This window comes from Desmodus rotundus, chromosome 12 (genome assembly GCF_022682495.2).
Source record: "Desmodus rotundus isolate HL8 chromosome 12, HLdesRot8A.1, whole genome shotgun sequence".
NCBI lineage: Eukaryota > Metazoa > Chordata > Mammalia > Chiroptera > Phyllostomidae > Desmodus > Desmodus rotundus.
In genome coordinates, this window is record NC_071398.1 from 8,915,971 (window position 1) to 8,928,223 (window position 12,253).

At 45.8% G+C, this 12,253-nt stretch overlaps 1 pseudogene; it reads left to right on the forward strand.

Annotated features, from left to right (window-relative positions):
- The first annotated feature begins 1,173 nt into the window (after positions 1 to 1,173).
- On the forward strand, positions 1,174 to 1,598 carry LOC139440421 (large ribosomal subunit protein eL36-like; annotated as a pseudogene).
- The last annotated feature ends 10,655 nt before the right edge of the window (positions 1,599 to 12,253 follow it).

The following is a 12,253-nucleotide window of genomic DNA, read 5'->3' on the forward strand; positions in this document are numbered from 1 at the left end:
GGCCTGTAGTACCTGGAAGGGCCTTCATTTCACATATGCAGAGGAGGGGAAGTCACACTTGATGTCAGAGTCAGATCAGGAGCTCAGGTGTCTGAGTCTCAGAAAACAAGATTTCTGATAAAAACAATATCTCCTGTGCTCTTGGAAAAGGTTATTATAAACTGGGATCGTGGGGAGGAGTGAAATGCAAACTCTTCTACAAGGCATGGCCTTGCTCTTTTCTGGGGAGGTTGAAAGAGTTGGTTATAAAGGTGAGAAAGGGGAGCTGCGATCGTCCAGGGGAGATCTAAGGGTGTTTCACAGGGAGGGGGGCAGAGTCTGTGTGGAGCCTGGGAAACGGGATTAGATTTCTGCTTCTAGGTCTGTGTTTCCTACGCCATCAAAGACCTTCCCCCCCCTATGCTGAAATGTGGATGAAAAGAGGAAAACACATCCTCAGGAGTCCAGGGTGTGGAGACCTTCATGTGTTCTGTTTTCTTCTGAGCTCCTGCTGCAGAGTGAAGAAAGAGGGCATTTCATCTTTTTGAAAAAAGAAATCCTGAAAAGAGCAAAGCCATAAATGTCTTAGAAAGAAAATAAACTAAAAAACAAAATCCAGAAATTCTGTGAATATTTCATTTCCATTCTGGATACTGAATAAATCAGCAAATTGGTACCATTAGGCGCCACAGTGCTGGCGAGGAGGTGGACTGGTTTCCCAGGGAGTTCTCAAGTTTAAAATGCAGGAGGGTAGCCCTGACCGGCGTGGCCCAGTGGGTTGGGTGCTATCCTGCAAAGCGAAAGGTGGCTGGTTCAATTACTGCTCAGGGCACATGCCTGGGTTGTGGATTTGGTCCCCAGCAGGGGTGTGTGCATGGAGCAGCCAACTGATGTTTCTCTTGCACATCGATGTTGCTCTCCCTCTTTCTCTCTCCCTCTGCTCCTCTCTCTCTAAAAATAAATAAATGAAATGTTTAAAAGAATGCAGGAGGGCTATAAAGCCACATGGTTATTGCAAATGGGACACAGCAGCCCTGTCTTCCAGGAGAAGAACCAAAACGTTTTATGGATGCTGAATCCAGAAGTAAGGGCCCACTTTCCAAGTCCTGAAGTGGTGCCTATTAAGGTTTATTAAAAACAGCCCTTCCTCCACAGCAGCCTCCGAGGTGCGGCAGCTGTGGCTCTCCACTGCCCATGGTTGTGGGCCTCAACAAGGGCCACAAGGTGGCAAAGAATGTGAGCAAACCGAGGCCCAGCCGCCGCTGCGGGTGCCTCACCAAGCATACCAAGTTCGTGGGGGACACAATCCGAGAGGGGTGTGGCTTTGCCCCCTATGAATGGTGCACCATTGAGCTGCCCAATGTCTCTAAGGACCAGAGGGCCCGGAAATTCATCCAGAAAAGCGCGGGGGCACACATCCATGCCAAGAGGAAGAGAGAGGAGCTGAGCAATGCCCTGCAGCCGTGAGGAAGGCAGCAGCCAGAAGGACTGAGCCCCATCCCCTCTGTGTAATAAAACCTGTGTGGGGGAAAAAACCCCAGGAAAAAAAAAAGCGTAGCTCTCCTTGTTCATCCTTTCTCCTTCAAATTCCTCTCCAGGACCATTACGTAGACCCATGAGCCCCTTTTTGTCCCAGTCAGCATTTCAACTGAATTAATGTGGATGACACTTATGACATTGTCTCTTGAAAAGACACATTGTTTCGTGGAACGAAGCCTGGCATTTGGCAGGGGCCAAGTCTTAGTTCAAATTCTCCCAACAGAGGCTCAGACATGAACTTGGCCAGGCAGTTCATTTGAGAAGTGACAGCTGGAAGCAGGAATGAGGGAGTGGGGGAGAACCAGATAGGGAACACGGGAAATCCAATGCAAATGTCACCCAGGTCGCTGCTGTGGAGGATGAAGGTTTGAGTCGGCTGAGAACTCCCGAGAAGATTACAGAATGCCTCTCAGAGGTTTTCGTCTGCAAGGAGGGATGCTGGCGTGTTCGTCCACAGAGCTCATTCCCCTTGGTGGAGGGTTGCTCCTGTGATCTACGACAGGTCCTGCAGAAAGTAGAAAAAAGTTAAGTGCACTGATGGACATTAGATGGTTTTGATACTTTGGCTACTAAAAACAGCTGCCATAAACATTCACGTGGAAGTCTTCATGTAGACATATGCCTTCATTTCTTCTGAGTGAATCCCTAGGAGTGAAATGGCCGGGTCATGTGGTGGGTGAACAGTGAACATTCGGAGGTGCCGTCAAAGTGTTTTCCAAAGTCATGGTCACGTTTTACATGCTCACCAGCCACCTGTGAGGGTTCCAGTTGCTGCCTGTCTCACGGACACTTGCATTGCCAGTCTAGCCGTGTAAGTGGGTGTGTAGAATTTCTCCCCGTGGTCTTATCTGCAGTTCCCTAAAAAGTAGCATCTTTTCAAATGCCCACCTGTATGTTTTCTTTGATGAAGCATTTGATCAGATATTTTGATTATTGTTTTTCTTTTTTCTCCAGTGTGTTGTTTGTCATCTTCTTTGTGAGTTCCTTACATATCCTGGCGGCAAATCCTTTGTCTGATATATGTATTGTGAATATTTTATCACTGACCGTGGCTTGCCTTTCCATTTTCTTGACAGTGTGTTTGGAAGAGCAAAAGTTTTAAAAAATGTTTATTTTCAAAAATAATTTATGCTTTTGTTGTCCTATGTTAGATAGATTATCTTAACCCAAGACCACTATAATTTTTCCCCTTTTTTTTTTTAGAAGTTTTATAAGTTGGCATTTAGATCTATGGTTCACTTCAAGTTTATTCTTCTATATCCTTACAATAAACTTAGGGAGAAAAAGAACAAATTATTGATATATACATATCAATATATGTATGGGTGAATCTCAAAATCATTTATGTCAAATTACATAAGCCAGGCAAAGAAGATCTAGAAAATGCAAGCAAATCTATAGGAACAAGAAGCGTCTATTGGCTTTTGACTCAGAGGAGGCCAGGCTACAGCTTTCTACAGCTTTCTTCTGGCACCAGAGGCCTCCGACCTATCACTCACGTCTAACCCCAGCGAGATCAACGTTGTGTATCTGTTCTGCCTCAGTGGGCAAGTCGGTGTCATGTCTGACCTGGCCACCAAGATCTGTCCCCTGAGTCTACCTCCCAAAATGTTTGATGGTGACATCACCAAGCAACCAGTGAGCAGAAGGGTCTGAGAATGACAGTGGCCATGGCCACTCAGAACAGACAGGCCCAGACTGAGGAGCCACCTCTGTCCTGATCCTTCACGTCCTCAAGGAGCCACCCTTGAGGACGGCAAGAGCAGAGCAGCATTAAACACAGTGGGGAAATATCGCCGTTGGTGAGACTGTCCATATTGTCTGACAGATGTGGCCTTGATTTTTAGCCCGAGTACTCTCTGGGAATTCTAAAGGAAATTCTGGGAGCTTCCCAGACTGTGGGCTGCAGTGCTGATGCTTGCTATCACCACAGGTGACAGGAACAGTGGGCAGCTGAACATCCAGCTAGTTACCAACTACCAAGGAGACTTCAGGTCAAGGTGGAGGCGTAGGTAAACACAGCTCGCCTCCTCGCACAACCACATCAAAATTACAACTAAACTATAGAACAACTATCACTTAGAACCATCAGAAATCAAGTTGAATGGAAGTCCAACAACTACAGAATTAAAGAAACCACATCCATCCAGACTGGTAATAGAGGCAGAGGCATGGAGATGTGGAACAGGTTGGTTCTACAACCATGTGTGCTGAATAAAAATTCCGGAGGGATATCTCAGGAGTGAGGAGTCCCAGCCCCACACCAGGCCCCCTGCCCAGGGTTCCAGTGCCAGGAAGATAAGTCCCCATAATTTCTGGCTATAAAAACCAATGGGGATTGAGTCAGTGGAAGAAAATTCTAGAGTCCCAAGCAGTTCCTCTTAAAGAACCTGCCCATGGACTTAGTCAGACTTACTCCCTCTGAGCTCCAGCATCAGAGTAGCAGCTTGAAAGGAACCAGTGGCATATAGGAAGGAAATGAAGTGTCTGGCATCACGGTGAGAACTGGGGGACAGCTTTCTCCCAGACAGAAAGGCAGGCAAAGGCCATTGTTCCTTTTCTGAACCTTCCCCACAGAGAGCCATAGAGCTGGCAGGTGGGTGCCATATCTGAGACTCCACCAACCTGGCTAACACTGTTTGCCCTGCCCTGGATATCCCCTGAGGCTCTACCCCGCCGAAGTTATGGGCCCACCTCAGCTGTTAACAGTAGCTTTTCCATAGGAATGGCTGGTCTTTTCTCATGCTTTACAACTTCCTAAATTCTCTCAAACAAATGAACCCCAGCCCCCGTACCCCTTACTAAGTGGCCCCAGGTCCAGCACCAGCAGCAGCCAGTCTAGGTTCACAGTTTGACTTTGCCTGGGAACCTCCAAGCCGAGCATAAGTAGCAGCCATCTGCAGATTGCTTTGTAGCTCATGCAGGGTGGCCTGGGCAAAACACAGGTGGGGGCTGACCTTGGCCTACACTACCCAGGAAACCCCAGGGCTAGAGCACTGAGGGGACAGCAACAGACCACATTGGAGCACCACCACCCTGCTCCTGTGCAGCCGGTCCTCCACTGAGGGCAGAGGTGTGGTCAGTGGTCACAGCCCATCTGTGCAGCTGACTGGCTGGGCTAAATCTCTCCTATTGACCTCCAACAGCAATCAAGGCTCAACTACAAGAGGAGGGTATACTCGGCCCACATGGAGGGCACACCTCAAGTACCCAGCTTGGGTGATAGGGGAGGCTGTGCCACTGGACCCTACAGGACACCTACTATATTAGGCCGCACGACCAAGACACAGTCATAGCAGCTCTACCTCTACATAGAAACAAACACAGGGAGGCTGCCAGAACAAGGAGACCAAGAAAAATGGCCAAATGAAAGAGCAGATCAAAACTCCAGAAAAAGAACAAAAGAAAATGGATATAAGCAATCTATCAGATGCGGAGTTCAAAACACTGGTTATAAAGATGCTCAAGGAACTTAGAGAGGACCTCAGCAACATTAAAAAGATCTAGTCTGAAACAAAGGATACACTAATTTAAATAAAGACCAACTTACAGGGAAACAACAGTAGAGTGGATGAAGCTGAGAATCTAATCAATGATTTGGAACATAAGGAAGCAAAAAACAAGCACGCAGAACAACAAGAAGAAAAAAGAATCCAAAAATATAAGGATGTTGTAAGTAGCCTCTGGGACAATTTCAAGTGTTCCAACATTCTCATTATAGGGGTACCAGAGGAAGAAGAGAAAGAGCAAGAAATTGGAAGTCTATTTGAAAAAATAATGAAAGAAAACTTCCCTAATTTGGTGAAGGAAATAGACATGCAAGTTTAGGAAGCACAGAGAGTCCGAAAAATATAAAGGAGTTCATCATCACCAAACCATTATTATATGAAATGTTAAAGGGACTTATTTTGAAAAAGAAGATCAAAACTGTAAACAATAAAATGGCAATAAATATAAATCTATCAACAATTGAATCTATAAAACAAACCAAGCAAACAAGAAGAACTGAGGCAGAATCAGGGATACAGAGAGTGTTTTGATGGTTGTCATATGGGAAGGGAGTGTAGGGGAATGGGAGAAGAAGTGAGGGGATTAAGAAGAATGAATAGGTAGGTACAGGATAGCCATGGGGATGTAAAGTACAGCATAGGAAATGGAGCAGCCAAAGAACTTATACGCATGGCCCATGGACATGAACAAAGGTGTGGGGATGGCCTGAGGGAGTGGGGTTGCTGGGTGGACGGGGCAATGGTTGAAAAATTGGGGTAACAAATAGCATACTCAATGAAATGTAGTTAAAACAAAGAACTACAAAGGAAAGTATTTCAATAAAGGATCCTTTGAAAACCATTTAAAAATCCCTGCAAACACCCTGCTTAAAACAAAAGCAAACAAACAACAGAGCTGATTGGCCATTGGCTAGGGACAGAGCCAGAGAGAGATTCCAAATGGGAAACTTTTGGGCTTTGTGGAAATGTTTATGATATTGATTCTTATGGTGGTTTCATGAGTGTATGCACATGTAGACATTGGTCAAGTGGAGCCCCTGACATATGGGAGGTTTATTGTGTCAATTACACCTTAATATTGCTATAAATATGAGTTCATTAACTGAATCGAAAGAGCCCCTCCTTTGAGGAACCTTACAATTGATATACCCCAAACAACTTCTACATCAGAACCAAGAGTTAATTTTCCTAAATCACATGTTGTTAAAAAGAACCTTATTTTTTTTTAAGACCGTTAAATGTTATCAGTCACTCTTTCCAGGGCAGTCAGTTGTCCCTAGATGAGGACAGACACAGTGAGTGCAGCTTATGGTCTCACTGCAGAGGGCTGTTCTTTTTGAACTCGGTGTCTTACCTCTTACATCTGCAATTAGCCGGAGCTGGCAACTTCAAGGCTGAATCCTGCACTCAAACAAGCTGCCATAACCCTGCCCCACCGGAGGGCAGCAGCTAAAGTCCAGATCCTTCCCTTAGAGCAGAGGTTTCATTTGAAATAGTCAGAAACACATGCACTCCAAGGTCAGGTGCAGTCTCCACCTGTTCAAAGAGAGGGCCCATCTCTGGAAACTCGGGTCTGACCATCCTAAAAGAAATGTCTCATTTTCTGTTTCTCAGAATGAGCCTAGTATCTAGCCAAAGGGAGGGCTAGATCAAAATCGAGCCGGATGACCTTGGGCATACCACCTGATCCCTTGGGCCTCAGTTTTCTAACCTAAAATATTGGCTTATTACGTTAGATAATTTTTAATAGTGTTTCCTATAATGTACCTCCTCTAGAATTGGTTGCTAGAAGCCATTGTGTGGTTTGCCCTTAACCTATCAAATGCAGCTGTATTTTTGTTCCAAATGCTAAATATTTAATGAAGTCCAAGGTGAAGCCCAAATGTAATTCATTAAGCAGCTTGGTGTTGAGTCAAATGTAACGGACATGAAAAATGCCTTTTCATTAGCGTCCATCGGCTTTGTTGGGTCAAGAATTCTGGCTGGCAGAAGGAATAGCAAAACGATTCTCTGTGTGACCAGACTGAATGTGTGTGAGTCAGAATAAAAGAAAACGGGAGCCAGGAGGCTTTCCAAGGGCCTTTTTGCTAATTGTGATGTATTGATTTTCTATACCGCATTAATGCCGATGGGGCTCTCCTTTGGTTAATCCAAAAGATGAATGAATCTCGTGAAAATGTTTACTTCATGGTGTGCAAAAACGTAAAGCGCACGTGGACAAAAGCACACGTGCCTGTGGGTGTGTCCGTGCTCACACAGAGGCACACACAGGAGGTGGAGAAAGAGACACACAGATGCAGTGTTTCTATGGGGCTGGTGGAGACCACCATAGGGTCTTTTCTGTGTGGCCTTACTGCATTTTTGTCTGGTCTCTCATCAGACAGCAATACTAAATTTAGTAGTAACTGTCTGCCTTAAAGAATAAGGATTTGGCTTTCCTAGTTTTCGGTGAGTTAGAATTAGAAAGAAAACCCAGCAGTTCAGATGGGAATTAAGTGTAGTATTTCACACTGGGTTTACAGAGTTGAGCAAAAGGAAGGAAGGAGGCAGGAAAGGAATCAAGGATTGTCAAAGCATGTTCTGGGTACAGGCACATCGCAGGGGTTGTATTAACCAGTTTCCGGAAGTCTGGAGGACAGTGTTGCCCGGGTGCTGACACCCTACGCTGTGACCGTGGGCCTGGTGAAGCTTGACCGAAGTGCAGCCTTCCAGGGGCTGGGGCCGCCTTCCGCGGGTGACCGCGCACTGGTCTCCAGCCTCGGGTTCTTGGAGGAGGGCGCACTGCTTTCTCCTTGACCGCCTTCCTCCCAGGAGGACAGGCCCTCCTCTTCAACTGCTCGGGCAGGGGGCAAAGTCGACCCGTGCCTCAAAGCCGGACTGCACCTGTGTGTTTGTTTGTTTTTTTTTTTGGAATGGACTGTGAGCTGAGAATGGATCTTGTTTTGTGCAACAGTGTCAGCGTTAAGAGGTCATGTGGCCCACAAAGCCTAGAATGTCGCCTCTCTGGCCTCTATAGAAAGTGTTGGCAGACCTCGGTCCTAGACCACAGAAGAGACTTTAGGAAGGTTGATGATAAGGGAAGAGAGGGACAGCAGGCAGCGATGTGCAGCTGTGACACAGCCTCAGGTGTTCCTGTCAAATGGGCTTCTGCCTTTTCTGGAGCTGTGTCAGTGAGGCCAAACGCCAGCTGTGCTGACCTGGGTCCTTAGACCGAAGGGAAAAGATATAATTTCTTTTCTCTCATGGGGCTCTCCCGCGCGAGAGAAGAAGGATCTCAAAAGGCTGTCTTTCTAGAAAGACTGACATTCAAAATGTTGCTTCACTGTAGGAAAACTCTACGCTCAGCCATGGGGGTGGGGCCTGGACCTGGGATCCTTCCTAGACACGCAGTAAACTCGTCTCAGTGTGGACCCCAAGGCCTGGCTGATTCAACCTAGGTCTGGATGAGACAGTGCGGTTCGGCACCTCGTGTTTCTTCAGTTTCACTGCGTAAAGAGATGTAGAATCCTGGGATGCAGTCACCCCGAGGGTTGTACTTAACCAGTGTGCTCGTCTGATAAAGGGTGTAACATCACTCACATCGCTGAGTTTGTCGTCACAGCGCCGAGTGTTAAATAACTCGTCCAAAGTCACGTGGGGCACGAGAGACAGAGCTGGGACTAAACCTAATTCCTTTAACTCCAAATTTTCTCTTTTCCTAATTCTGCCTTAAAAGCCAAAAAAAAACACCCCGAACAAAACCCCCCCCAAAACCTACACCCCCCCAAAACACCAAACAGAAACCCCCCACCCCAAATATTGAGTAAACCTAGGAGCTTCTTTCATGAGCAAATGTATGTATGATTTCTACTGGATTTTTGGAAACGTCTGCCACGTTTACAGATTTCTATATCATGGCACAAGTACTGGGGACCTGGAGGGTGCTCACAAGCTCCCCCTCTGGACTCAGAGGGCCTGGGTTTGAATCCCCATTTCACCACTTACTAAATAAGGAGTGTCTCTTGACATCTCTGAGGGCCTCATCCATAAAATCAGAATGATAATGGCACTTAAAGGACAGTTGTAATAGTCAATAAGATAACAAACACAAGACAGGTTACTTAAAAAGTGCTCAGTAACCATTAGCTAGCATTTTATCCCAGTTGGATAAAAATGGTATTCCCAGATACTAATAGCTTATTTTTCCCGCTATGAGAGACCTATTTCTCTAATATTATTTCAGGTTTAATTTTTTTAAAAGCTCAAATATGCACCGTTGAACTCCCCCTGAATCTTGCAGCCTGTTCCCCAGAGGCTTCAAAAGCATTTGACGGTTGCACCTGAGAAGGGAGGCTTGGGGGATAGGGACGTCGTTGTGATGGCTGCGGTGCTTTTTGACAAGGTATTGAGAGTTGATGTTCAGGGAAAAGGTGGCTTCCAAGTGCTCCTCGTGATCCATTAGGCACGGTCATTAGCACAGCCCAGGAGCGCAGGGGGACGTTTGCAGGAGCCTGTACTGTCAACAGCCCGCGAGGAGGCCATTCTCAACACCACAGACTTAACATCTCCGTTCCGAGAACTGCAGTGACGGTCGGCACTTATCATTTCAAAGAAGAGAGTGCACACGCTGTTCTCTCTCAAGACATTAGCAGGTATCCTTTTAGGGTTTTAAAGTTTTTCCAGGGGGGGGGCGGTTATGTTATAAGAGCAATCTGTGGATTAATATGCTCTGTCAGAATATTCAGAAGTGACATACATTTTGTTCACTTAGTATCGGGCGTGTATTTTCCCAAAGCTCTGCCCAACCACCTATGTGCGTATCTACATACACCAGTTTCTAGTTTATCATCAGGTCTGCACCACACTGCACTGGACCAACAGCTCGTGGAAATCACGTAAACGAACCCTTGCACAGCTTTTAGGCCTTTTCTCTCTAGTGTTCTTTTCCTATCATTCCCTCTGTTGAAGAGTTTCCTGTGATGAACTCTAGGTGGGGCTATCAGCCTATCTCAGGATACCAGTGAAGGGAAACAAGTAAGAATTGAGCTCACTCTTTTCCCCCTCAAACTTTCCTATAGTAGAATAAAATGAAGTCACAAATATTGAACGCTACGTGTGAATGTTCATACAGTTAATTTGACAGGAAGTGTTGAGGACGAGGTGGAAAACTGATTTACTTGGTTCAGCTAATAGTTTGAGCCAGTCAGCCAGATTGCTGGTCGCCACTCTTAAAATGGACTCAGCTACAAAAGCAAACTCTTTGTATCTTGTCTTTCAAATTGTCAAGGAGAAAGTCAATAATTAGCACAGGAAGACTTCCTTTATCCGAATCTTTTTCTCTCCCTAGTGGAGTCAGATCTCTTTGACGACAGAATCTGTCTGCATTTTATGAGCAATACTACCATACCTTCTTTCAAATCAGTGTTTATCAATTGGTTCCAGTTTTATAAGTCATCACTTCGCCCAAACTCTTTCAGTTCCGTCCTGGATAAGTAACACTTCCTCTTCGTTTGTATTTGGACTGTGAAGTAAAACATTTCTGCATACAGGACACTTTAGTCTCACGAGCGAGCGCTACCGACTCTGGTCTGTTATGTTCAGATTCACACCGATGGCGGTACGGGGGCAGGGACTGTGTATGAGGGGAGAAGCGACACACCCATTTCAGATTCAATCTGGCCAAATTCGATTGCCTGTCCCCGCCCCCACCCCCATCCACTCTGATCTCACTTGCTCTGCCCCAAATTGCCCTGTTTTACAAAGGGCGTATTGACCCACCCCTTCACCCCAAACTCATTCTCTTCCTGTTAACAAGTCCACTTTGACATTTTTTCACTTCTTAGTTATATTCAGTGACAAATCCTGGGTTTTCTAGTTCCCAAATATCTCTCTATGTCACTGTCACCACACTGAAGTCATTCTTATTTCATGCCTCCTCTCCTTCCACGGCCTGTTCTCCTCAGCTGTACTCTCTCTCCCCTCTGTACCATTTCCCACACAGCAGCTAGATAAAGCATTTTTATAGGCAGTTTCGATCAGGGCACCGCACTGCAGAAAAAGCTCCATGGACTCCCCTGTGCTGTTTAAAATGAAATCCCAAATCCTTAACATGGCTCAGAAGACCCCGCGTGGTCTGGCCCCCAGCTCTTCTTTTAGACTCGTTTCCTGCCCTTGTCCCCTTGCCCACCCTGTTCTACCGGCCTTCTCCTTTAACTCACCAAATTCTCCTGCTCGGCCCTCAGTGTGTTTCTGGCCCAGACCTACCAAGCTCTAGGTCCGAGAATCAGAGTGGCCTTCTCCGGCTTCTCTACCCAACTGCAATCCCAGGTATAGCTGGTTGCCCTGGGGAGCGTTTGAGGTCTTGCCTCCCAGCATGGCATCAGCTTGGCTCAAAAAACATGACGTCTCATTAAAAGAAATAAAGTAGGTTCCCCTGGTTTATTGTCTCACGAGATGCTATTTTTGTGTGCACTCCGTCTTGTCTCCATTCTTGTGCATTGGCGAGAGTAGTATTGGATGCCCTTTTCCCACTAATTCGAGCTCCAGGAGGAAAAACTACCCTCCTCTTTGTTTCTTGCTGTTTCCCCAGTGCTGGGAAAGAGTTTGGCAGATGTTGGACTTCAATTAATAATGAATGCATGAATTTTTAGACTATTAGACAAAGTGGATTAATGCTGCATTTTGATCAATTCAAGCAAATCATACCAAATAGACAATCAGAAACTCACTAGTTTGGGGCCCGAATAAACCCTTTATAAAAATCACCCGCTCTCGCTACTGTCACCATCACACAGGATCTCGGTGCTCTTCCTGGATCCTGTCAAATAGCCAAGGTGGGCTGAGAGGCAGGGTTTCAGATAAAAGACAGGACATCCAGTTAAATTTCAATTTCAGATACACAAGTAATTTTTCAGTGTATGTATATCCCATGCAATAAGGCATTCTTACTAAAAATTATTTGTTTTTCTGAAATTCAATCTTAAATGAGCATCCTGCATATTGGTTGGTTAAACCTGGCATCCCTGCTCCAAGGAAAGTATCGTTTGAATTTTCCAGACGCTCCAGTTCAGCGAAGTTTGTAGGCAAATCAAAAGGAGAGGCACAGATATTGCAACCTGGGAAGCCTTTGTGGTGGGAATATTAACCAAGTTTTAAATTCACCGGGAGAGGATTAGGACAATGGGTTAAATGAACCGGCAATGCTTTGTTGATTGCTCGTGAAGGGGCCTGGAAATTAGGTGAGTCAA